We start from the raw sequence: 26,430 nt of genomic DNA, 5'->3' as shown, positions 1-26,430 counted from the left end.
AAGTTTCTTCATCATATAGGACCTAGAACAACACTAACTTTAAATAGAGTGTGAAGTTTAAAAATTGATATTTTAATACCTCAAGCAATTAAAAATAATTCAAGGGGTAGAACTAAAAAGCCAATAGAGAAATTAAAATGGAATTCTAAAATTTCTTCCAATGATACTAAAAAAGACAGAAGAAAGGCAAAGAAACAGAAGACAGAGGGTCTAGCCAAAAACAAAAAATAAAATAGATCTAAATTTAACAATTAAAAAATTGCATTAAATGTTAGTGGACAAAAAGTTCATAAATTTTACAATGAACTTAATTTCTGTGTTTAAAAAGACTGCTGAAATAATGATTGAGGTTTTGTTAAATCTTGATCAATGTGTATTTTAACAATGTTGATTCATCTAATGAATGTAAATGAACATGGTATATTACACTATATTTTCTTTAAATTCTCTCATTTTTATTGTTCAATATAAAAGTCTTTTCTCAACTATATTATGACTTTTGGTGACATTGTAAATGAAGTTCCATTTTAACTTTATTTTTAAGTTGCTTGTTACTGCTCTATAGAAATACAATTTTTTTTTTTTTACATATTTACCTTGTGCTCTGAGACAATATAAATTCACATAATAGTTTTGGTAGATTTTAATGTTAATCTCTTAGGATTTCTATATAAATAAACATATCATTTAAGAATGAGGACAGAGGTTTTTTTCTCCTATTTTCTCAAATCCTTGTGTCAGTTATTTCCTTTTCTTTCCTTGTTGCAATGCTTAGAAGTTCCAATACAATTTTCAATAAAAGTGCCAAAGGCAGACATTCGTAAGGAGTTTCTGATCTGGGTAGGAAAATGTTCATTCTCTCATCATTAGGTTGATATTCATTATTGTATTTGTTATTGTTATTTGTTTCAGGTGCCCTTAATAATACTGAGGCCAGGTCCTTTATTTCCAGTTTCTCAAGAGTTTTTGATCATGGCTTGGTTTTCCATTTTGTCAAGGGCATTTTTAGCAAGTTTTGAGGTGATGAAATTTTGTCATGTTTGTTTTATTTAGTTTGTTATTTTAGTCTGTTGGATGTTAAAATACAGTCATGGCTCTCTCATATAATCTGTTAATATTATGAACTACATCAATTGACTTTCAAATGTTGAACCAACTTCAGATTCCTAAGGTAAATCACACTTTTACTTTCTACTATGATTTTAATACAAATCTAGTGCATTTGTCATTCTCCAGTGCCTTAAAAATGTTGTATTTTATCTATTTATCTACCATTTAATATTATTATCAGATAGAAGGGTTAGTCTAACCAATCTATTCGGTGACTAGATTCAAAACCGTAAGTAGACTTTGTGTGAAGCTCAGTGAAAAACCATTGAAGTATCACTTTCAATAGTGACGCCATGTTATCTCAGACCAATACCAGCTTTACTAAGATAGGAAAATGAGTCCTTAATTTTAAAAAAACTTATGTTTGAATAGATTTTTTAAACCATATTCAATCATTAACAACAGGTCTTTAAACCTCAAAATAGCAAAATACTATTTTGCAAAAATAAAACAACATTCACATACCGTCATTTTTATGTAATTAAAGTTACAAATATATATCAATTAAAAGGTGTTATCTTATCAAACTGAAATAAAATGGACATCTCACTTCTTACTATTTTTAATTCTTGTGTTCTATTTGGGGTTCTTAACATATTAATTGTATTCTACTTATAAAAGACCTTGCATATATTTGGTGAGCTATATTAATACTGTTCTCACTGACAGCGATTTTTACATACATGAATCATCAGAAAATATTTATTTTAGTTATAATTTTTCAGTTTTTACTTTTAAATGTCTTAGTCACTAAAGAAGAAGAAACAAACTCTCTAATTGTAACTCTAAAATCCCAAAATCTCACAGAAAAAGAAACATGATTTTCAATCAGTTTTTACTGCCTTTAGGGCACACTCTAATATGGTTATATAAGATTAGATGTTACTGTTCTCAGATGTTACAGATTTAGGAGTTCAGGTAATCCTCATTTTGAATAGTATAGTAAATTTTAAATACATAAAGCATGACTAAGAATGGGATATGATATTTAAAAGTTCAAATACATTATAGAAGAAGTATAGTTCTTGTAAAACATGTCTATTGCTAACATCTGTTATCACACAATTCTTCCTTATTCAAAATATACCACATATTAGAAACCATTTCAAATTACAGTATTATAGTACCATTATTTCCTGTCCATTAAAATTCATTACAAATACATGTAAAGAAAAGGCCAGTTTTTAACAAATAGTGTTGGGAAAACTGAATATCCATGTGCAAAACAATGATGTTGGGCCATTACCTTACAACATATACAAAAATATTTAACCCAAAAATAAATTAAACCTAAATGCAAAATTTAAAACTATAAAAATGTTACAAGAAAACATAGGCAAAAAAAACTTTATGATGTTGGATTTGGCAATGATTTCTTAAATATGACACCAAAAGCACAGGCAACAAAAGTAGACACATGGAACTACATCAAATTTAAATGTTTGTACATCAAAGGATACTATCAATTCAGTGAAGAAGCAACCCACAGATTAGGAGAACATATTTGTAAATCATATACCCGACAACGGATCAAAACCCAGGTTATAAAAAGAACTCCTACAACTCAATAACACAAAACAAACAACCTGATTTTAAAAATGGGCAAAGGACTTGAACAGCCAATTCTGCTGGCTCACGCCTGTAATCCCAGCACTTTAGGAGGCCGAGGCAGGCGGATCATGAGGTCAGGAGTTGGGGAGCAGCCTGGCTGACATGGTGAAACCCCGTCTCTACTAAAAATAGAAAAATTACCCGGGCGTGAGAGCAGCTGCCTGTAATCTCAAGGCTGAGGCAGGAGAATCGCCTGAACCCAGGAGGCAGAGGTTGCAGCGAGCAGAGATCACATCACTGCACTCCAGCCTGGGTGACAGAGCAAGACCCCGTCTTGGAAAAAAAAAAAAAATTGTCATTAAGTAAATGAAAGATGTTCAACATCACTAATCATGAGGAAAATAAAAATCAAAACCATAAAATTTTAGTTCACATCCTTTAGGATATTTTTTGACAGACTATTATAAAAAATAAATGCATAAATAAACAATTGCTGCCAATCATTTATTTCTTGTTCATTTACATTCTCCCTTATTCACTGTTGGTGAGAATGTAAAATGGGGCAGCTGCTCTGGGCAACAAAAGTTTCTCAAAAATTAAAAATATATATTCCACATGATTCTGCTATTCCATTTCTGGGCATATACCCAAAAGAATTGAAAACAGAGGCTCACACAGATAATTTGTTTATGGCAGCATTAATCACAATAGCCCAAAGGTGGGAGGAACCCAAGTGTTCCTAGATATGTGAATGGATAAACAACATGAAATATATGTATGCAATGGAATATTACTCAGCCATTAAAAGAGAGGACATTTTGACACATGGTACAACATGGATGAACTTTGAAAGCATTATACTGCCAGTATAATAAAGAGAACACAGCGTTTAACACAAGCTAGTCACAAAGGGACAAATACTGCATGACTTTAACTATATGAGGTTCTGAGAATAGTCAAAGTCGTATGGATAAAAAGTAGAATGAAGGTTGCCAGGGACAGTGAGTGTGGGGAATGAGGAAATAGGGAATTATTATTTAATGAGTTTGGAGTTTCAATTTGAGAATATGGAAAGTATTTTAGAGATGGATGTGGTGATCATTGTATAATAATATAAATATACATAATACCAGTAAACTTTGCACTTAGAAACATTTAAAATGCTTTCATGTTACATATATTTTATCACAGTAAAAAAAGATAGAGAAATATTAACTGAGGAAAACTCTAGGTATCATTCAGACCCCAGCATTTGTTTTGAACTTTTCCTCACAAAATAAAAAGAGATTTAAGTCAGCATGGTTTTTATATTTAGATATAAAAATCAAGGATGGCAATTGTGAGAGGGTCAATACCCAGAAAATCTGACCAGGATTACATGTTTACTAAACCTTATGAGCCAACAAGTTTATATTTTTTCTGTCCTTGTTATAAAAAGAAAAAAAAAGTTCAGATTCTATTGGATTTTTACAATAAGAAATTCTATCTTTAAGGTCCATTACCTTCACTCCCTTTTTATGTTTTTCTAGGAATCTCCAGGTGATTCATAGATTTCCACAAACCCAGAGTCAGCCAGTCTTCTAATTCTATTCTTTACTATCAAGTTAACAGACACCTTCCTTCAGAGGTTGTTGCCATTATCCTCGGGAATAAATTACCACCCTGGCAAGCTTTAGTTCTGTTCATTACACTGATATAGAAACTAAATTGTGACTTCACATAAGTAAAGTGCATAAGATTTTACAGATAATGCAGTGACATTACATAGGACTTTACCAAATATTTTATGATGATCGAAGGGAACAGAAGGACAATAAAGGACAATAAAGGCATTTTACTGGCTAGATGTGGCTACTTTTTTTTTTTTTGGGAGACGGAGTCTCACTCTGTCACCCAGGCTGGAGTGCAGTGGCGCAATATAGGCTCAATGCAACCTCCGCTTCCTGGGTTCAAGTGATCCTCTGGAGTAGCTGGGATTACAGGCATCCACCACCACACCCGGCTAATTTTTGTATTTTTAGTAGACACGGGGTTTCACCACGTTGGCCAGGCTGGTCTTGAACGCCTGACTTCAGGTGATCCACCCGCCTCCGCCACTTTCAGAATCTGTCCTCAGGCCTCCAGATAAGGACCAGATTATCTAATTTTGCTCTCTTATACAAACACACACACTTGGATATTCCAATAATGTCCATGCCGTGGAGCCACCATCAAACTGCTGAAAGACTGCAGGGAAAGAATAATAAGATGAAAAGCAATCAATTTTATATAGAACTATGCTAAGAAAATGAATAACTTAGTTCCCAATAACAGTACCATTTGAAGCTCATAAGCACAATAAGGACAGCAACATGAATAGAATAAATTTTTTCATAATCTTCTGCACATGTACATTTCAATCATTGTATTTCAATACTATCAAATAAGTATCTTAAAAAGTAATAGGTGTTTATCAGAGAGGGGAGCAGAAACAATCAGAAGAAAGTTTTTAGATATAAACAATAGCAGAAGAGACCCAATTAAGGCAGAGTGGCCATAGATAGCATTTCTGAGAAGGGGCCATACCACCTTCAACCTGATTCCTTTCCAAAGCTCCTCTTTCGTTTGAAGAAAAGCCTATACAGTTATCTGTTACTTCTCACCATTTCTAATTAATATCTTCTGAATAATAAATCCTGTACAAAGAAAAATTTAAGCCTTCACCCTTTATAATGAAAAACATCGACTAAAATTTTTAAATATAAATTTTTCTAGTTTCTACTCAAGAAAGTGTTCTAAAATCTTGAGGTTCCATGTTACTTCCAATGATATTTTATTGCACATTTCATTTATCAACTGATGAAGAGTGGGCTCATTCATCTAGGTGTTTGGGGGTTCTCTCTTACCAAAATATCAATCCAACAAAATATAGTTTGCTTGAATATCTGAATAGGCAAACTGATATTCTCTATATTCAACCAGAAAATACACTACACACGCCAAGCAAGTAAAGCAATAATTTCAATTGATTTTATTGGTACATTTGGGAGAGAGAGAAAATATAGCTGGCAGTGAAAGATTATACTACCCAATTTTGGACTTTTCAGAACATGTGATATTTATGTCTGAAAAGTAGCTACAGACATATCAAGTAGCGTTTGTGCAAATATGGAGTCATTTATAGGCAATTACAGTAAAGGAACTCTGGCCAAGTTGCTTAATAGAGTACTTTGAATTTTATTTTTTATATATCATCATCAAAATGCAAGTCCTAAGTGACCACCAACATATCATCATTGTTATTGTAGCTGCTGTTGTCCTTATGGTTTAGGGCCTCCAGGTTGATTCTACAAAGCTAATTAAACAGATCTTATTCTAGAAATGATATGTGATTGGATTTCTCACAGCCCCATCTCCTTGTCCCCATCCTCATAGAAAAGATGCTTTCATGAAACACATTTTTTCAGCTTAAAAAAATTAATGGAAAGAATAATATTTTATATAATTGGAGAAAATCAAGTGTAGAAAATAATCAAATTCACATTTAAAATTCCCTTTGGCTTTCTGAGGCTAGGTTCTTGTACATGCTTCATAATTTCCATCAATTTAAATTTATTATTTTATTTGATTACTCATACTCAGAGAAATGTATTGTTTGTTATGTTCCTCAACAATGTCTGGCAACTAGCTATTTCTCTTCCTAAAATATATAGTAAAAACATAAATATTTCATTTGAAATTTAGAAATAATTTTGTATTTTTAAGTTGGTATAAATATTAATGCCACAATGTAAACATGCTTTAAAAGATTATGATTTATATGCTTATAATCATATATTTGTTCCATTTTATTATGTAAAATAATTTAATTTTTTCACACAGAATTACCAAAGAATAATGGTAATGGAGAAAGACCTACTCCTAGAAATGAATGCATAATACTGATAAATATAAAGTAATGGTGAGCTTAATGAATCTTTATAAACATAAAGAATATTGAAGAGAAAATGAACTTGACTGCTGTATGTCTGTCACTGATAAAGCCTGAGAAATAAAGCAGACAAAAGAAAACACCAAGAAAAGAAAACATCTATTTTTTTCAAGCCAGATATATGTACAGACATTATTGGGTTTATCAGATTCATATTTGTTTTATTTCTTAGATTTGATTGTCCAAGTCCAATCATATATTAACTAGTCATAAAATGATTTATAAGAGGCTGAATTTAAATCAGTAATGAAATTCTTCAATCATGACAGTCATGACTGTCACTTTTCACTGACCAAAGGTCTCATAGTAAAAATATTTTTGGAAGGGACATTTTCTGCCCTCTCACTAGCAAAATAACATTGATAAGCTGACATTAGTTCACAGGTCTTAGATGATCAGAAAAATGCCTTATCCAAATGTTTTTCAAGTGTTTTCTAATGTAAAGTCATAATTATCCTGGAATGGAATGAATATGTTTTAAATCAATAAGCTAACTAAGTGAGAATATTCATCCCTGAGTGTGTTCTTACCATGATACTTAATCATACTAAGGCTAATCAATACCATCAACCACTCATTCCACTTCTTTTTTTAAAGCACTGTACATGTGGTTGGCAATGTGCTAAGATCAAAGTAAATCAACCAAGTTGATTTTATTTATTTGTTTTCTCTCGAAGAGCTTACAGTGTTGGTACAGGTAAGTAGGTGAAAGCAAAAAGTTATCGTAATATAGTGCATTCAGCACTATGTATAAACACAGTAGAACAGCCTGTGTTTGAAAGGAATGACACATTTTGCCAATGAGACACCATTGCTCAGTTTTGGAAGAAAAAAATCAATTAGCTAAGAAACAATACATAGCATATACAGGACATAGAGACATCATTAAGATAAAAATGAACTACTTTGGGGAGTGGTAAAGTTATATTGAGGCTGATATGTAGAGTTTAAGAAACAGAATGCTGGCTAGAGAGGTAGGCAGGGGCCACACCATGGAGGAATGTATGCACCAGGGTGAAGGCTTAAAGTTTCTCCTGGAGGAATAGTAGTGTGAGTAGGGCTAACAGGATTCTTTAAACTACAAGATACATGTTTTTACTGAACGATGTTTCTAGTGGCCCAGCACAGGGTTCAACAAGGCACTTTAGTTGTCCTCATCACCTTTACCTTTTCCATATTGTGATAAAATAGTTCTTTAAAAAATAGTGAAATAGAAAATTTATCTTGATATTAGAGACTGTGCAAGAGAGGCTTACAACTACCAGAATTTTAAAAATAGTTTCTATAACATTTGACAAACAAGTTAAAGAAAAGACATGCTAAAATCATTCAGAAAAATGTGAAATAGTTTTACATATGACTGCTGAAGGTTTATCCAAATAATGCAACAATAGTTCTTAATATATCACCCAATATAATTCACCTTTACAACAGATTATGAAGTAGAACCAAATAAACATCCTATGTGAAAACGTAATCCTTTCTTCCTAGGGTCAGAAAAAAGGCAAAAAACTCTCTTTCACTTATTCCACTTGATTAGGTAATGGAAGTCTTAGTGCAAAAATTTAAGACAAGGAAATAAAAAATATTGTATTGCTAGAATCTATAATTGTCTACATAGAAATCCAAAATAGTTCACACAAAACTGCCACTAGAACTAATAAGTGCATTTAGGTTATTATCAGAATACAAATTCAATGTACAAAAATAATTTTAATGAATAATTCAAAACTAAAACTGAAATAAACAAGAAACAGCAAAAACAAAAATAACAATTAAACAAGCATCAGCCAAGCACAGTGGCTCACACTTGTAATCCCCACACTTTGGGACACCAAGGCAGGAGGATTACTTGAGGCCAGGAGTTTGAGACAAGCCTGGGCAACATAGTGAGACTCTGTCTCCACAAAAATTTTATATATATATATATATATATATATATATATATATATATATATATTTATTTATTTGAGAGGGAGTCTTGCTGTTTCGCCCAGGCTGGAGTGCAGTGGCGCCATCTCAGCTCACTGCAACCTCCACTTCCCAGGTTCAAGCATCTCTCTGCCTCAACCTCCCCAGTAGCTGGATTACAGGTACCCATCACCACACCCAGCTAATTTTTGTATTTTTAGTAGAGATGGGGTTTCACCATCTTGGCCAGGCTGGTTTTGAACTCCTGACCTCGTGATTCACCCGCCTCAGTCTCCCAAAGTGCTGGGATTACAGGCAGGAGCCACTGCATCTGTCCTTTTTTTTTTTTTTTCACAGAGTGTAGCTCTGTCGCCCAGGCTAGAGTGCAGTGGCATGATCTCGGCTCACTGCAACCTCTGCCTCCCGGGTTCATGCTATTCTCCCACCTCAGCCTCCAGAGTAGCTGGGATTACAGGCACCCACCATTATGCCCAGCTATTTTGCATTTTTATAAAGACAGGGTTTCACCATGTTGTCCAGGCTGGTCTTGAACTCCTGACCTCAGGTGATCTGCCCGCCTCTGCCTCCCAAAGTGCTGGTATTACAGGCATGATCTACAAAAGTAATTTTTAAACGATTAGCTTGCTGTGGTGGTGTGCACCTGTAGCTCTAGTTACTTAGGAGGCTGAGGCGGGAGGATCACTTGAGCAGTGAGCTATGAGCTCATGATCTTGCCACTGTACTACAGTCTGGGCAACAGAGCAAGTCTCCATCTCTTAAAAAGAAAGTATTATTTATATTAGCAACAAAACCCCTGAAATACCAGTATATACATATAACAAGATGCGTGGACTAGTGTTATGCTTAACATACGTCAAAAAAGATGTTGAAAAATATACCATTTTCACATAGTGTAGGTTAATATTGCTAAGATGTTAACTCTCCCAAAATTGATTTCTAGGTCAAATAGAACCCCAGTAATAACTGAATAACTGTTCAGTAAGTGGGCTCAAAAGCAGAATGGCAGTAACAGAGGAAAATATCTGTAAAATGGAACATGAAACAACAAATGTTTCCCAATCCTAGAAGGGACTATAATGAAAGATCTAACTTCCCTATCACTGGAGTTCTGGAAAGAGAGGAGAAAGAGAGACTGACTAGAAAAGTACTAAAAGACTAAGAACTAAAAGACTAAAAACTTACCAAATTTGACAAGAGACATACAACTATAGTTTCAAGAAGATGAGTAAACCCCAAACAAAATAAACCCAATGAAATCTATGACAAGATACATCACACAGAATTACACTTCTAAAAACCAAAGACAAATAAAAAAATATTTAAAGCAGCCGGAGAAAAATAACATCTTGTCTGTCAGGAAAAAAATCAATTTGAATGACAGAACATTTTTTATCAGAAACCATGTAGGTTAGAAAGAAATGGCAAAATATTCTCCAAGTGCTAAAAGAAAAGGCATTGACCCTTTAAAATGAAAAAGTGCACTGCATTTGGGGTAAAAATAAACAAGCAAACAAATAAACAAATAAGGAATCTCTAGTGTATCTTACTAATTTTTTATTAGAATATAGTAAGCATGTATTCACCTATTTCTAATGCAGACAGGATTTCAATAGCCTAAAAACCAGCTTCCCTAAGACTTACGGTTTCCAGATTTCTGTGCTTCTTTGCCTGACATTTTATACGTATTTAATCATTGTGATTTAATTTAGTTGGTATTTTTATTATATTATTGTGTTAATGGGTAAAATTAATATTGATAATTACATAATTCTGAGAGATGTCATAAAAACTGCAATTTTTTATTCCGTTCCCATCTAGCTGTATTGTTGAGAAAAGAACTGTTCTTACTTTTAGTGACCTTTTGCAATGCTATTTTAGGCTTTTAAATTAATAAGGCATAGGGTAATATGACCACATACTGGATAGCTTGTCTTTAGGCATTAAGAAATATGGCATACTTTTTCCCGTTTATTTTAAAATCTTCCGCTTCTTTGGGTAAGTGACCACGATTATTTAAATGCTCAAGTGAGCAGTTTTACACATGCAAAATGTAAATCCATGGAATAAACATTCATTTATACTTTGTGATTATGCAATTATTTTAAATACTATGGTTACTTGAAAGCATATATTAAAACCACACATGCCAGCTTATATAATAGCCACAAAAAGCAATTTATGACCAAAGGACATAAAGGTACATGAAATAAATAGAGCAGGAAGCTCTAACATACAGTAGAAGTTTAAGAGATCAATAACATTGATGGGAAGGTGGAAGGGAGACAAGAGACAAATTTCTTTCAAGCCTTTGTGTAGCATTGATATTGTATGTGCTTACAGTGTGCGAATAATAAGTTCCGGGCGGATTGCTGATAGAGATGAGAAAAGATATTACATTTGCTTTCAATCACCATTTCCCACACTGGCAGCCCTTCACCATATATGAACGCCTGTGAGTATGGCTAAGTTTAGAGTATCTGTAACACTGCAAGTTGTTATTGTGATCTCCACGAAGCACTGAAAACATCTTCTTTCAATGCCTTTACTTCTACTTGATTTGTGTTTATATGTCTTTCATCTGTAAATACATACTTAGGTTTCTTTAGTCCTTGAGTTCTTTTTAAGTGGGGATGAGTTAACCATGTATATGCCAAACAAAACGTGCTTACTTTGTCAAATAGGTATTCGTACATCCATGCTTATTGCAGTCTTTGCACAATTGTCAAGAGATAGAAGCAACTCAAATGTTGGTGGAAAGATTAATGGATAAAGAAAATGTAGTATATACATACAATGGGTTATTATGCATCCTTACAAAAAAAAGAATATCCTGTCACATGCTACAACATGAATGAAACTCAAGGATATTATGCTAAGCGAAATTAGTTACAAAAGGACAAATAATGTTTTATCCCACTTGTATGAAGCCTAAAGTAGTCGAAATAATAGAAACAGAAAGTTAGAAAGGTGGTTGCCAATGGCTGGAGGGGGTAGGGGATTAGTGTTTAATGGGTCCAGAGTTTCAAGATTAGAAATTTCTAGAGATTTATGCACAATGGGAATTTAATTAACAGGACTGAAATGTACACTTAAAAATTGTTAAGGTGGTAAATTTAATGTTATATATTTTACCACAATAAAAAATAATTTCTGTAGGAGTAACAATGCTATGATTAATTTAATTGTTGCCAAATAGATTAGATTTTTCAGATTTATTATAGTATTCAATAACAATCAATATTGGAAGCCTTAATTCCTTACATGTATAGTGTATCTTGCTCTCAGCCTCAATTCTGATTTATATTTACTATAAGAATAAGAATGGGGGGTTTCATTTCTGAAAACTCACATTTGGCACCTGGCCTAATTTATAAAACTTCTAATAATATGACTTAATGCTTGCATTAAGGCAACTCCAGAAATATTGAGTCAATGCATTTCATTCAAAGTGAAATAAATGCTCTCAAAATAATAGGTACTGTTTGCCATATATGTTTGCATGCATATACAGCAAACTATATCTTAACTAAAATATTGAAAATCATTTAACTGAATTATAAGAAATAATAACATTGATTTGATGATAAAGAATTTAGCCTCTAGCTTCCTTCCAAATCACTGTATACAATCTGAAAACACATAACTCCCCCAAATATAGATGTTGTCATTTAGAAAGTGGCATAAAAAGAAGTACATGAAAATGAGCCAAATGCTCTTTATTCCAAGACAGCACTATCAGTTAGCTAGAGGCAGTATGTGACTTTGAAGAACATACTATATAAAACATAGAGAGTCATATTTTAAAGAGTAATGTCTACAATTCCTCTTAGTAAGGAGTTTGGTATAGGAAAATCTTAAATGTGATTTGCTGGACTAATGCTTGAATTTCAAGATATTGATAAGAGACAGTGTTAAATAGTATTTTGCACACATGATTTCCTCTCCCTAATTTAAGTGAATATATTTTTCTCATTCAGAAATATTAAACATATATTTTCTAATATATAATACGTATATCCTATGTTAAATACTATTTGTGTATTAAAAAAAAAAAGAAAAAGGCCTCAAATTTTTAACTCTGAACTCTACATCTATAAATGTAAAAGCCTAAAACAAATTTGTTAGGCCAAAACACAAAAGCAGGAAAATTTTTCAGCTTAGATGAGAGAAGTGCATCTGGCTTCAGACATACATAGAATAAGGAGCGCAAATGATGTTTTTTTTAAAGATTCTTGATTTCTGTCTCAGAGCTCTGCTTCCAACACTCTTTGCCTAATTTGGGTGGTTACTGTGATGACCCAATGGCAAGTTTAATATTCATCATCTCGGCCCTGAGAAACTAATGCTGAGCACTACCTAGGTCACGTGTTGTCTATCATTATACCAATTTTTATGTCCAAAGATACTGAATATCCTGATTAATTTGAATCTCATATCCATCCTTGCTATTCAAAGGATTATCAGAGTGCTGCCCTGAGAAGTAAAAAGGAATTTTATTAACATAAGACAGAGGATGAGATGTTGGATAAAGTGGAAAACTACAGGGCCCAAAAGGCAGCTAAAAAATGGCAAAAATATACATAAACACAAAACAAGACAACAAGTTATATGATTTCAAGAGTAGCACAAGCATAAGCCAAGAATTCTCAGATATGAAAAAACATTTCAGAATGAGATAATAAAGAAAGAAATTAGGAGGTTTGTTTTATTCTGGGTGTATCTTAAAAGACAAATAATATTTCAATAGGCAAATATGGAAAGATAATTTTAAACAGAGTGAGGTACAAAACATGGTAAAGCACAGATGTGAGGGAAAGGTTTAGTTTTTTAGTTTGTTGTTTTTAAGTAAGAAAGAAATTGAAACATGTCAAAGCTATGTAACTTTTAGCCGAATGCATTTTAAACGGCTGACTTCTGTTTTTACCCATGAGGCAGGAGAAGTTACTCCACCATTATAGAACAAAATGTGGGGCTTAATCAGGATTTCAAGTTTGGTTTAACATTTTTTAAAAATCAATAAATATAATATACCATATTAATGAATTGATGAGGAGTTGTTTCTAATGGGTAAGCCAATAAGTGATATCTTAATATGGAATCTATTCCTGGTGAAGTTGCTGTGAACATTGTTGACATGATAATAAAGTATTTAAAATACTCTGTATCCTTAGTTGGTAAAGAAGTGGCAGCAGGGTCTGAGAGGATTGACTCTAGTCTTTAAAGAGGTTCTAATGTGGATAAAGTGCTGTCAAACAGCATCACATGCTACAGAGAAATTGTTTGTGGGAGGAAGAATCAATCTATGTGGCTAACTGCACTATCAACTGATTTTAAGAAATCACCACAGCCTCCCCAGTCTTTAGCAACAATCATTCTGATCAGCCAGCAGCCATCAACATCAGGGCAAGACCATCTACCAGCAAAAAGATTATAACTCACTGAAGGCTCAGATTATTGTTGGATTTTTTTTAGCAGTAAAGTATTTAAAAAATTTAGGTATATAAATTTTTGGACATAATACTATTGCACACTTAATAGACTATAGTAGAGTATAACCATAACTTTTATATACACTAAAAAAAACCAAATAATTCATGTAACTTAATTTATTGCACTATTTGCTTGATAGTGGTGGTCTGAAACCAAAATCCCAGTGTCTGTGAGGTATGCTTATAGTTGCGAAAGTAGACAGAAGATTAGAAAGGATATGGAAAGTTTGAACACCACTGCCAGCCAAATTAGTATTTACGAGACAATAAACTGAACACATGCAGAATATACATTTGTTTCCAGAGTAATTGATATTCAATAAAATATTTCATATACTGTGTCATAGAATGTCTCACTAATCAAAAAAAATAAAAAGATCCCCAAATATTTTCAAATTAAGCTACACAATTCTAAAAATCCCATGATAAAAGGTAAATCTCAAAAAAATTTTTAAAATATTTTAATTAAATAAAAACAAAACAACAACATACCAATATTTGTACAACACAGCTAAAATAGTGCTTACAGAGAATATTAGAGATTTAAAATGTCATAGAAAACAAAATTTTTTAATTGATGATCTAAGCTTCCTCTTAAGAAAGTAGAAAAAGATAGTAAAATAAATGCAAGAGGAAGGAAGTTAAGAGCAGAAAACATTTAAAGAGAAAATGGTCAAACAATACATAAAATCAACAAAACCAGAAATGGTTTCTTTAAAAAGGTTTATATTATTGGAATAAAACTTAGCTACTTGGATGCAGAAATTAAGAAGGAAAACACATATTATCAGTTTCAAGACTGAAAGAGAATGGATCCCTCCAGATTCTAAAGCTAACAAAAGAAAAATAAAAGAATATTATGAACAACATTTTGTCAATAATATTTAATAACATATAAAATTGGCACAATCCTTACAGACAAATTATCAAACTTACATTGAAAGAAATAGAAAATTAGAAGAGCCGTATATTTTTAAGAATATTAAATTTGTAGTTTAAAATCTTCCCACAAAGAAAAGTTGAGGTTAATATGGCTTCAGAGGGGAACTAAATTCAACATTTAAGGAAGAAAAAAATAACAATTTTACAAACTCTTTCAGAAAATACAGATAGGGTTAATAATTTTTTGTTTTGTTTTATTTTTGTTTGTTTGTTTTTTTTGATACGAAGTCTCTCTCTGTCTCCCAGGCTGGAGTGCAGTGGCGCCACCTTGGTTCACTGCAAGCTCCGCCTCCCGGGTTCCCACCATTCTCCTGCCTCAGCCTCCCAAGTAGCTGGGACTACAGGCACCCGCCACCATGCCCGGCTAATTTTTTGTATTTTTAGTAGAGACAGGGTTTCACCATTTTAGCCAGGAAGGTCTCGATCTCCTGACCTCGTGATCTGCCCACCTTGGCCTCCCAAAGGGCTGGGATTACAGGCATGAGCCACCGTGCCTGGCCAAATACAGATAAGGTTAATACTTTAAAAATTATTTTATAGAGCCACATGACTCTGATACTGAAGCAACACATAAATATTACAAGAAAAAAATGACCAAGAATATCTCTCATGAACATACAAAATTCTTTAAAATAATTTAGATAATTCAATCCAGCAACATATAAATAAGATAATATGTTATAAGCAAGTAGCATTTATCACAGGACTTAATGTTTGTTTTAATATGAGAAAATAAATCAATACTATTTGTTAAATTAAGATAACTGAAGAAAAAAATCATATGGCCATTTTAATAGAGGCAAAAAAAAGCATTTGAAAAAGCCCAACATTTATTTTGAGAAAAATTAGCCAAAAACTGGAAATGGGACATTTCCTTAATTCCCAAAAATGGTGAAATATAAAGAAACATACACTATAGGTAACATTTCATTCTAATATTGCCACATGACACTTTCCCCTGAGATTGGGAGCCAGGCAAAAATTCTGCTGTCATTACTTCTGTTTAACATTTCATTAGATGTCTTTGCAAGTACAATAAGGGAGAAAATATAAGGAAAAGACAAAATGATTGAAAAGGAAAATAAAGAACTGTCTTCATTTATAGACTCCATTATTTCACACATAGAAAATCTTGGCAATCTAAATGTCTACTTGAATTAATAAGTTTAAAATTGTGAGGTTGAAGAATAGAAAAAAAAATCTTTTGTTTCTCTATAACTAGCAAGGAATAATTACAAAATAAAATTTTTAAAATACCATTTACATCACATCCAATCAATTAAATACATGAAGTGTATTTGAGGAAAGATACGCTAGACATCTACCTAAAAAATATAAAACATAACTGAGAAAGATTAATAATGATCTTAAAAAATTTTTAAATACCATGTCATTATATTGAAATTGATTTAATATAAATTAAATCTCTGTATCCTTTTTCGTAGAAATTGAGAAGGTCTTTATACAATTCATGTAGAAATATAAAACACTTTAAAAAGCCAAAATAGCTTCATAAGGAGTACAAAATCACAGTACTTATCCTATGTGATTTCAAAACTTACCATGGATGTTGGCATAAGAGTAGACAATTTGATTGTTGGAACAGAACAGAGAGTCCAGGAATAGATCTAAGACATCAAAAGCAATTCAGTGGGGAAAGGAAAGGCTGTTTAACAAATGGTGCTGGAAGGCTGGATATCTGTATTTAAAAGAAAAAAAGAAAACCTTTGATTCTTATCCCACATGTGTTCAAAAAATGACTTGAGATGGATCATGGCCCTAAATATAAAAGAAAACATTGTGAAGCTTCTGGAATTAAACAAAGAAAAATATATTTGGGGGTTGAGGTGGGCAAACAGATTTCAAATCAATGCAAGACATAGTGGTAAAGTTACAGATTAGAAGATATATATGCACTAATAAAGGACCTAGTCATAATAAATAAAAATCTCCTACTACATAATAATGGGAAGACAGCCCACTAAAAGTGAACAAAATATTTGCCCAGAATTTCAAAATCAAGGTATATGAAAAGCCAGTTAGCACATAAAAGCATATTCAATATAATTAGTCATAAAAACATACAAAGTAAAAGCACAATCAGATACCACTACATTTCCAACAGAATAGCTAAACTGTAAGTCTGACAAAATTAAATATTCCACAACAGTTATGTTGTAGAATAACCAAGACTCTCATGCTCTGCCGGCAGGGATGTAAAATAATATAACAACTTTGGAATACTGTTTACCAGTTTCTTATTATTTTTTTATTTAACTTTAACTTCAGGGGAACAGAGGCAGATTTGTTATATAGGTAAACTTGTGTCATGGGGGTTTGTTGTACAAATTATTTTGTCATTAGGATGGTGGCCCTGTTCTCACAGCTCCACTAGGCAATGACCCAGTAAGAACTCTATCTGGGTGCTCCTACCCCACATTTTCCTTCTGCACCACCCTAGCAGACAGGTTCTCCATGAGGGCCCTTCCGCTGCAGCAAACTTCTGTATAGGCATCCAGGCATTTCCATACATCTTCTGAAATCTAGACAAAGGTTCTCAAATCCCAATTCTTGACTTCCGTGCACTTGCAGGCTCAACACCATATGGAAGCTGCCAAGGCTTGGGGCTTGCACCCTTTGAAGCCACGGACTGGAGCTCTACATTGACCCCTTTCAGCCATGTCCGGAGTGGCTGGGATGCAGGGCACCAAGTCCCTTAGGTGTGCACAGCACGTGGACTGTGGGCCTCACCCATGAAACCCGTTTTTCCACCTAGGCCTCCGGGTCTGTGATGGGAGGGGCTGGTTTGAAGACCTCTGACATGACTTGGAGACATTTTCCCCATTGTCTTGGTGATTAACATGTGGCTTCTCCTTACTTACGCAAATTTCTGCAGCTAGCTTGAATTTCTCCTCAGAAAATGGAATTTTCTTTTCCATTGTATTGTCGGTTTGCAAATTTTCCAAACTTTTATGGTCTGCTTACATTGTAAAACTGAATGCCTTTAACAGCACCCAAGTCACCTCTTGAATGCTTTGGTGCTTATAAATTTCTTCTGTTAGATACCCTAAATCATCTCTCTCAAGTTGAAAGTTCCACAGGCCAAGTGCAGTGGCTCAAGCCTGTAATCCCAGAACTTTGGGAGGCTGAGGTGGGTGGATCACCTGAGGTCAGGAGTTCAAGACCAGCCTGGCCAACATGGTGAATCCCTGTCTCTACAAAAAATATGAAAATTATCTGAGCATGCTGGTGTGCATCTGTAATCCCAGCTATGCAGGAGACTGAGGCAGGAGAAGCACTTTAACCTGGGAGGCAGAGGTTGCAGTAAGCCGAGATTGCATCGTTGCACTCCAGCCTGGGTGACAAGAGTGAGACTGAAAGAAAAAGAAAGAAATAAAGAAGGAGAGAGAGAGAGAGAGAGAGAGAGAGAGAGAGAGAGAGAGAGAGGGAGAGGGAGGGAGGGAGAGAGAGAGAGAGAGAGAGAAAGAAAGAAAAGAAAAGAAAAGAAAAGAAAAGAAAAAAGAAATTCCACAAATCTCTACGGCAGGGGCAAGGGGCAAAATGCCTCCAGCCTCTTTGCTAAAACATAACAAGAGTCACCTCTGCTTCAGTTTCCAATAAGTTCCTCATCTCCATCTGAGACTACTTCAGTCTAGATTTCCTGGTCCATATCATTATCAGCATTTTGGTCAAAGCCATTCAACAAGTCTCTAGGAAACTCCAAACTTCCCCACATTTTCCTGTCTTCTTCTGAGCCTTCCAAACTGTTTCAAACACTGCCCATTACCCAGGTCCAGAGTCCCTTCCACATTTTCAGGTATCTTTTCAGCAGCACCCCACTCTATTGGTACCAATTTACTGTATTAGTCTGTTTTCACACTGCTGATAAAGACATACTGCCGACTGAGCAATTTACAAAAGAAAGAGATTTAATTGGACTCACAGTTCCACATGGCTGGGGAAGCCTCACAATCCTGGTGGAAGGCAAGGAGGAGCAAGTCACATCTTAACGTGGATGGTGACAGGCAAAAAATGAGAGAGCTTGTGCAGGGGAATGCGTCTTTTTAAAACCATCAGATCTCATGAGACTTATTCACTATTACAAGAACAGCATGGGAAAGACTTGCCCCCATGATTAAATTACCTCCCACCAGGTCCTTCCCACAACACATGGAATTCAAGATGAGATTTGGTTGAGGACACAGCCAAACCATATCAAGCATGGAATGTTTTTCCATTTGTTTGTGTCATCTCTGATTTCTTTGAGTAGTGTTCTGTAGTTCTTCTTGTAGAGATCTTTCACCCCCCTAATTAGCTGTATTTCTAGTATTGTATTCTTTTTGTGGCAATTGTGAATGGGATTGGGTTCCTGATTTGGCTATTGGCTTAAACTGTTGTTGGTGTATAGGAATGCTAATGATTTTTGCACGTTGATTTTGTATTTTGAGACTTTGCTGAAGTTGTTTATCAGCTTAAGAAGTTTTTGAGCTGAGACTATGGGGTTTTCTAGATAAAGGACAATGTCCTCTGCAAGCAGAGATAGTTTGACTCCCTCTCTTTCTATTTGAATCCCCTTTATTTCTTTCTTTTGCCTGATTATTCTGGCCAGGACTTCCAGTACTATTTTGGATAAAAGTGGTGAGAGAGGGCATCCTTGTCATGTGCTAGTTTTTAAAAAGTATACTTCCAGCTTTTTCTTATTTAGTATGATGTCTGTAGGGTTGTTATAAATGGCTCTTATTATTAGGTTGGTGCTACTAAAGATAATGTCAAAAGCTGCAATTACTTTTGCACCAATCTAAATATTTTGAGATATGTTAATACCCAGTTGTTTGAGAGATTTTAGCATGAATGGCTGTTGAATGTTATCAAAAGCCTTCTCTGCATCTACTGAGATAATCACGTGATTTTTGTCTTTAGTTCTGTTTCTTTGATGAATCACACTGATGGATTTGTGTATGTTGAAGCAACTTGAATCTCAGGGATATAGTTTACTTGATCATGGTGGATAAGTTTTTGATGTGATTTCATTTGCCAGTATTTCGTTGACGATTTTCACATTTATGTTCATCAAAGAAATCGGCCTGAAGTTTTCTTTGTTTGTTGTGTCTCTGCTAGGTTTTGGTATCTGGATAATGCTGATTTCATAGAATGAGTTAGGGAGAAGTTCATTCTCCTCAGTTTTTGAAGTAATTCTAGGAGGAGTGGTATCAGTTCTTCTTTGTACGTCAGGTAGAATTCAGTTGTAAATCCTTCTGGTCCTGGGCTTTTGGAGGTTCATAATTTTTTTATTACTAACTAAATTTCAGAGCTTGTATTGGTCTGTTCAGGGATTCAATTTCTTCCTGGTCCTGTCTTGGAAGGGTGTACATGTCCAGGAATTTCTTCATTTTTTTCTAGATTTTCTAGTTTCTGTGCATAGAGGTACTCATAATATTCTCTGATAACTGTTTGCATTTCTAGGGGAGTCAGTGGTAATATCCCCCTTGTCATTTCTGATAGTGTTTATTTGAATCTTTTCTCTTTTTTAGATGGGGGGGCACCGACAGCAAGTTTATTTGGTGAATGCTGACGGCAAAAATCATCCAAGAGAGACAAGATGGGAAAGGTGCTATGACAAGAGAGTCTAGGGAGCCTTCAGGACAGATAAAAAATCCAACACAGGGAAAAGCATGGGCTCTGGGGAGACTGGGAAGGTCCTCAGCCATTCGGCACCGTGCGGATGAGCTCTTCATAGTTAATACAACCATTGTTGTCCTCTTCCCCTGCCCCTAGCATCTCTACTTCTTCCTCTGTCATCTTCTCACCCAGTGTGACAAGAACATGCCAGATTTCAGCACCCATGACAGTGCCATTTCCTTCCTTGTCAAACACCTAAGTCTTTTGACATAATCCTCATAGGTGCCCTGGTCCTTGTTTTTGGCCACCACCATCTGCAGCATGGGCAGAAAGTGCTCAAAGTTCAGCACCTTCACATTCATTTCATCACTCATAGAGTTCCCCAGGACTTTGGGCACCTCAGTGTTGGTGAATTTCTGGCCAAGGGGCCTCATCATGTCCCCATGCTGGCTGTACAGGATCTTGCCATCATCTGTTCAGTCAAACAGCTGGAAGGCCTCCTTGAACTCTGCAGTGTGGTCCTCGGTGAAGCCACACATCTTGATTGCTCCTCCTTTCTTTTTTATTAGTCTAGCTAGTGTTATTAGTCTATCTCTTACTAATTTTTATAAGAAAAAAGAATAACAGCTCTAGATTTGTTGTTGTTTTGAAGGGTTTTTCGTGTCTCTATCTCCTTCAGTTCAGCTCTTATCTTGGTTATTTCTTGTCTTCTGCTAGCTTTGGCATTTGCTTGCTTTTGGTTTTCTCATTCTTTTAGTTGTGATATTAGGTTGCTAATGAGATTTTTCCAGCTTTTTGATGTGGGCGTTTAGTGCTATAAATTTCCCTCTTAACACTGTCTTAGCTATGTCCCAGAGATTCTGGTACATTGTATCTTTGTTCTCATTACTTTCAAAGAACTTCTTGATTTCTGCTTTAATTTTATTATTACCAAAAAGTCATTCAGGAGCAGGTTATTCAATTTTCATGTAATTATATGGTTTTGAGATAATTTATTAGATTTGATTTCTAATTTGATTGCACTGTGGTCCAAGAGATTGTTTGTTATGGTTTCAGGTATTTTGCATTTGCTGAGGAGTGTTTTACTACCAATTATGAGACTAATTTTAGAGTAAGTGCATGTGCTGATAAGAAGACACTATATTTTGGTTTTTTGGGTGGAGAGTTTATAGATGTCTATCAGGTTCATTTGATCAAATGCTGCATTCAGCTACTCAATATCTTTGTTGGTGTTCTGTCTTGATGATCTGTCTAATATGGTAAATGGAGTGTTAAAATCTCCCACTATCATTGTGTGGGAGCCTAAGTCTTTTTGAAAGTCTCTAAGAACTTGCTTCATGAATCTGGGTGCTCCTGTGTTGGGTGCATGTATATTTAGTATAGTTAGAACTTCATGTTGGATTGAACCCTTTACGATTATGTAATGCCCTTCTTTGTCTTTTCTTATCTTTGTTGGCTTAAAGTTTGTTTCATCTGAAACTAGGATTGTAACCTCTGATTTTTCCTGTCTTCCATTTGGTTGGTAAAGTTTTCTCTATTCCTTTATTTTAAGCCTGTGTGTCATTGTATGAAAGATACTAATGGGTCTTGATCTTTATCCAGCTTGCTATTCTGTGCCTTTTAATTGGGGGCATTTAGCCCATTTATATTTAAGGTTAAGTATTGACATATGTGGATTTTATCCTTTCTTAATGGTGTTACCTGATTATTTTGCAGACTTGTTCAAGTAGTTGCTTTGTAGTGTCATAGGTCTGTGTACTTCAGTGTGTTTTTTTTGTGCCTTGTAGCGGTCTTCCCTTTTCTTATTCAGTGCTTCCTTCAGGAGCTCTTGTAAGGCACATCTGGTGGTAATGAATTCCCTCAGCACTTGCTTATCTAAAAAGGATATTATATCTTCTTTGCTTATGAAGCTTCGTTTGGGTGGATATGAAAGTCTGGGTTGGAATTTCTTTTCTTTAAAAATGTTGAATATTGGCCCCCAATCTCTTCTGGCTTATAGAATTTCTGCTGAGAGTTTGCTGTTAGTTTGATGGGCTTCCTTTTCTAAGTGACCTGACCTGTCTTTCTAGCTGCCTTTAACATTTTTTCTTCCATTTAGACCTTGGAGAATCAGATGATTATGTATCTTGAGGATGATCTTATTTTGAAGTTTCTTATAAATTTACACATACATTAACCATATAACCCAGTAATTCCACTTCTAGATATTTAAGCAAAATAAATAAAAATGTATATACACAATATTAGTTTTACAAGAAAGATCTCAGTGGATGTATTCATGGTAAATCTAAACTGAAAATCCAGATGGCCACTGATGGGATCAAGCACAAATTGTGGTATATTAATAGAATGAAAAAATATTCAACAATAAAAAAGAACAAACTACTGAGGCTTGAAGTATGGATTAATCTCCAAAACTCATACTGGGTAAATAATGCCAGACACAAAACAATGAAAATTAAATTTTTCAGTTATGGCTGCAGGCATTACTAATCTAACTTGATAAAAAATTAGAACAGTGGTTGCCTGGGACAAGGGTTCATAGTGGAGATGGAGAAGAATAGGAAGGAGGGGTGGATTGACTCCAAAAGGGCACCAGGAAATTTTGTGGGGTAATGGAAATAGCCCATATGTTGACTCTGATAGTGGTTATACTAATATCTTACATATACATATATATATATATATATTTGTTAAAACTTACTGAACATTTCTATTACAATCTGTGCATTTCACTGTGTGTAAATAATATCTGAATTTTTTAAATTGAAAAATTAAATGGAGGTTAAACATTTTAGAATTTTATTTATATTCTGTTCACCTGTAATATATGTCTTTAAAAGTTTCCAGGAATAAAACTCTGGACTAAACAGAAGACAATTAATAATGGTATATTGCAGTAATTTTCTCAGATATTCATTTTATTTTATTTTATTTTTTCCACTGATAAATTTCAATAGTCAATACCTAAGATGATTATTCATTATCGGCAGCATTCTTTTCATCTCTAAACCTATGAGATATACACTGATTAATGTTCAAAGATATTTGGATGACTTTGGACCAACCCTAGCCAATCAGTGGTGATATTCAGTGATCAGCATGATTGCTCAGCCTATAATTCATCACCTTGAAATATACAGTACATGAGGCAATGTTGATTTACTGTCAGCCACTTCAGCACTTCTTATCATCACCAAGTGAACCTTGATAATTGATAGAGTGAAAAAGATTGAAAAACATGAAGGCTTAATCTCACAAAACAATTATTTTTAAAAATACAAATTATTCAAAGTTTTCATTTTAAATTAATATGCCTAATTGAATTTTCCTGCAAATCACCTCGATTTGTTTATACATTTCTCAATGACTCTACTCATATTTTTTCTCTCCTTCCTTTGTGTAGTCATGAAAAAAATAGCTATATTTCTCTGAATAGAAGACAACAAAAAGGTTTTAAGGTTTTCTTCCACAAAACTTACATACAGAGGCAGTATGTATAGTCAATAAGAGAACACTGCTTAGAGTTGTATCACCCAACCACACCACTTATACAATATGTGTGACATTAGTTAATTTACCTAACTTTCTGAACCTAATTTCCATCACAATTAAGACAATTAAAAAGTGCCTATACCATAGAGTTGTTGTGAGAAATTGCATGCTTAGTCCAGTGCCTAATTGCCTTTAAGCACATAACACAGTAAATATGTAAGTTTATTATTTTCTGCAGATTTCGTTGTTTTTAGGTCTGTAGAAAGCTCTTCTGTAATATAAGAATACCAGTCTGAATCAAAGATTTACTGAGAATATTGATGTTAAATTAGATTCTTCACACATGAAATAGATTAAACAATATTTTTGCTAAGACAAGCAAAGGCTTAAATGAAAATCAGTGGAATGAGTAGTTGCCTTACATTGCCTGGTCCACAACAATCATTTCTGCTCTGTTCACTGATGATTCTAAACTATCATTGCAGGGCAATTACTGTATATAGTAGATCTCAGTTCCTGTAGATGGCAATTAATGTTTCTGAATAAACAAATAGTTATATAGAGAAACAATAAAAAATACTCAAGGACTATGTGTGTATGTGTGTGCATGCATGTATGTATGCATGCATGTATGCAAATGTATGTGTATGTGTATATAGTTTGGTTTTGCTGGAATGAGGTTGGTGTTAATAGTAAAATTCAGAAAACTGGGGCATCAACAGGTTGATTGATATTTTGAGTCTCTGGATTTTGTCCGCGCTATTCAAAAGTAACATATTTTACTGCAAATTATTTCAAGTATTTATAACATGGTGAAATAATCTAAATAAAAGTATTGTAAAAGTGCATTAAAATCACACGCCTAATTTTTGAACTTTCAAAAGCATGGCTCTTGATGTTTAACCTGTTTGCTATACCTATAATGTAAAACTAAACTTACTTATCTTTTAAGAAGACCATTAGTTAATTTGATCAGAAGAATACTATCAACACTGGGTAGCAAAAATTTAAAGCATTTTACAAAGACCCTCACAAAAACATTGTGCAGTGGACAAAAGGATTTCTAAATTTTATAGCTATAACAATAGTCCATAGGTCTCTCTTATTTCTCAGACTGCCTCCACCTGCATATGACAAAAGCATATAAAATCCAATATGGGGAAAATATAAATTCTTTTCCTCAACAAAACCATCCAATTTTCTCATACACACGTAACTATCTATCCAGTTACCCAAATTAGAAACTTGGTATTTATTCTAGATGATTTTTTTCTCACTCATCCAACTACATAATTTCAGGCAATTTTATTTTTCAGTAGTGTCTATTGAAAAATAGTGTCTGTTATTTTTCAGTAGTGTCTATTTCCCTTTTCTATTTCCTTTTTTCTCAATCTCATTCTATCATTCATCTTTCCTGCCCATATTTTTATTGCAAAAATAATTGGATAATGTTTAGTACTGACTTATACTCAACTACAAATAAAACCTCTTCCTAGCAATTTAATTAAAATGTTCAAAAGTTTAAAATAATATATATAATTTATGTTCTGTTTGTATGAAAATTAATAGACAAATGTATTTGTGTCTTGTGTGTGCTCATCTTCACTGGAAAAATATAGGACACATATCAAACTGATTACAGTTACTTGTGAGAAGAAAAGTATAAAGATAGGGTAGGTAAAGCAATATTTCTATCAAAATTCTTTGTTTATCTGTGTCATGTGAAAGTTTTTAAGGTCTAGCCCCTTAACTGAGATTCAGTTAAACAGTTCAGTGGATTAACTGAGGTTTTTCCTTTCTCACATAATCACATTAAGTTATGGCCATAACAGCGTCCTGAATAGGTCATTCATTTGAGCCTGAGCACTGCTAGTTCTGCATGTTGACTCGTGTACTCACCAGCAGTCACCTGTCTTTCCAGCAGTTACCTGTAATTGATAACTCAACTATATATTATGTTAAGATACAATGTGACTCCAAAAAAAGAATTGCTTCAATGAAGAAATAAGTTAAATACTTTTAAAAACTAAATGAACAAGGGTTGTTAAGACATTTCTGTCAAATTTGGGATGAGTGATTCAACTAGTAGGAAAATGTATGGACATATAAAGGAATATTCCAATGTTATCTGTGGATTACTCATATAGAATAAATTGAAACAGATATCACAGACTATTATGAATATGCATTATGCGGGTATCTAAATGCAGGTCTGCACAAAGAAGAGGCCTTGAATACACTCCTAAATTTGCAGAATCAAAGTACATTTATATTTTGACAAGATAAAGTGTTTAATGTACATGCTTTTTTTTATTTACCTCT

The 26,430-nt window shown here is 34.0% G+C and overlaps 1 pseudogene; it reads right to left on the bottom strand.

The window, feature by feature from the left end:
* Positions 1-20,694: 20,694 nt before the first annotated feature.
* On the bottom strand, positions 20,695-21,152 carry LOC129006438 (myosin light polypeptide 6-like; annotated as a pseudogene).
* Between the last annotated feature and the right edge of the window lie 5,278 nt (positions 21,153-26,430).

This window comes from Pongo pygmaeus, chromosome 8 (assembly GCF_028885625.2).
Source record: "Pongo pygmaeus isolate AG05252 chromosome 8, NHGRI_mPonPyg2-v2.0_pri, whole genome shotgun sequence".
NCBI classification, from domain to species: Eukaryota; Metazoa; Chordata; class Mammalia; order Primates; family Hominidae; genus Pongo; species Pongo pygmaeus.
Note: the sequence above shows the minus strand (reverse complement) of the source record. Positions and strands in the feature narration are given on the sequence as shown.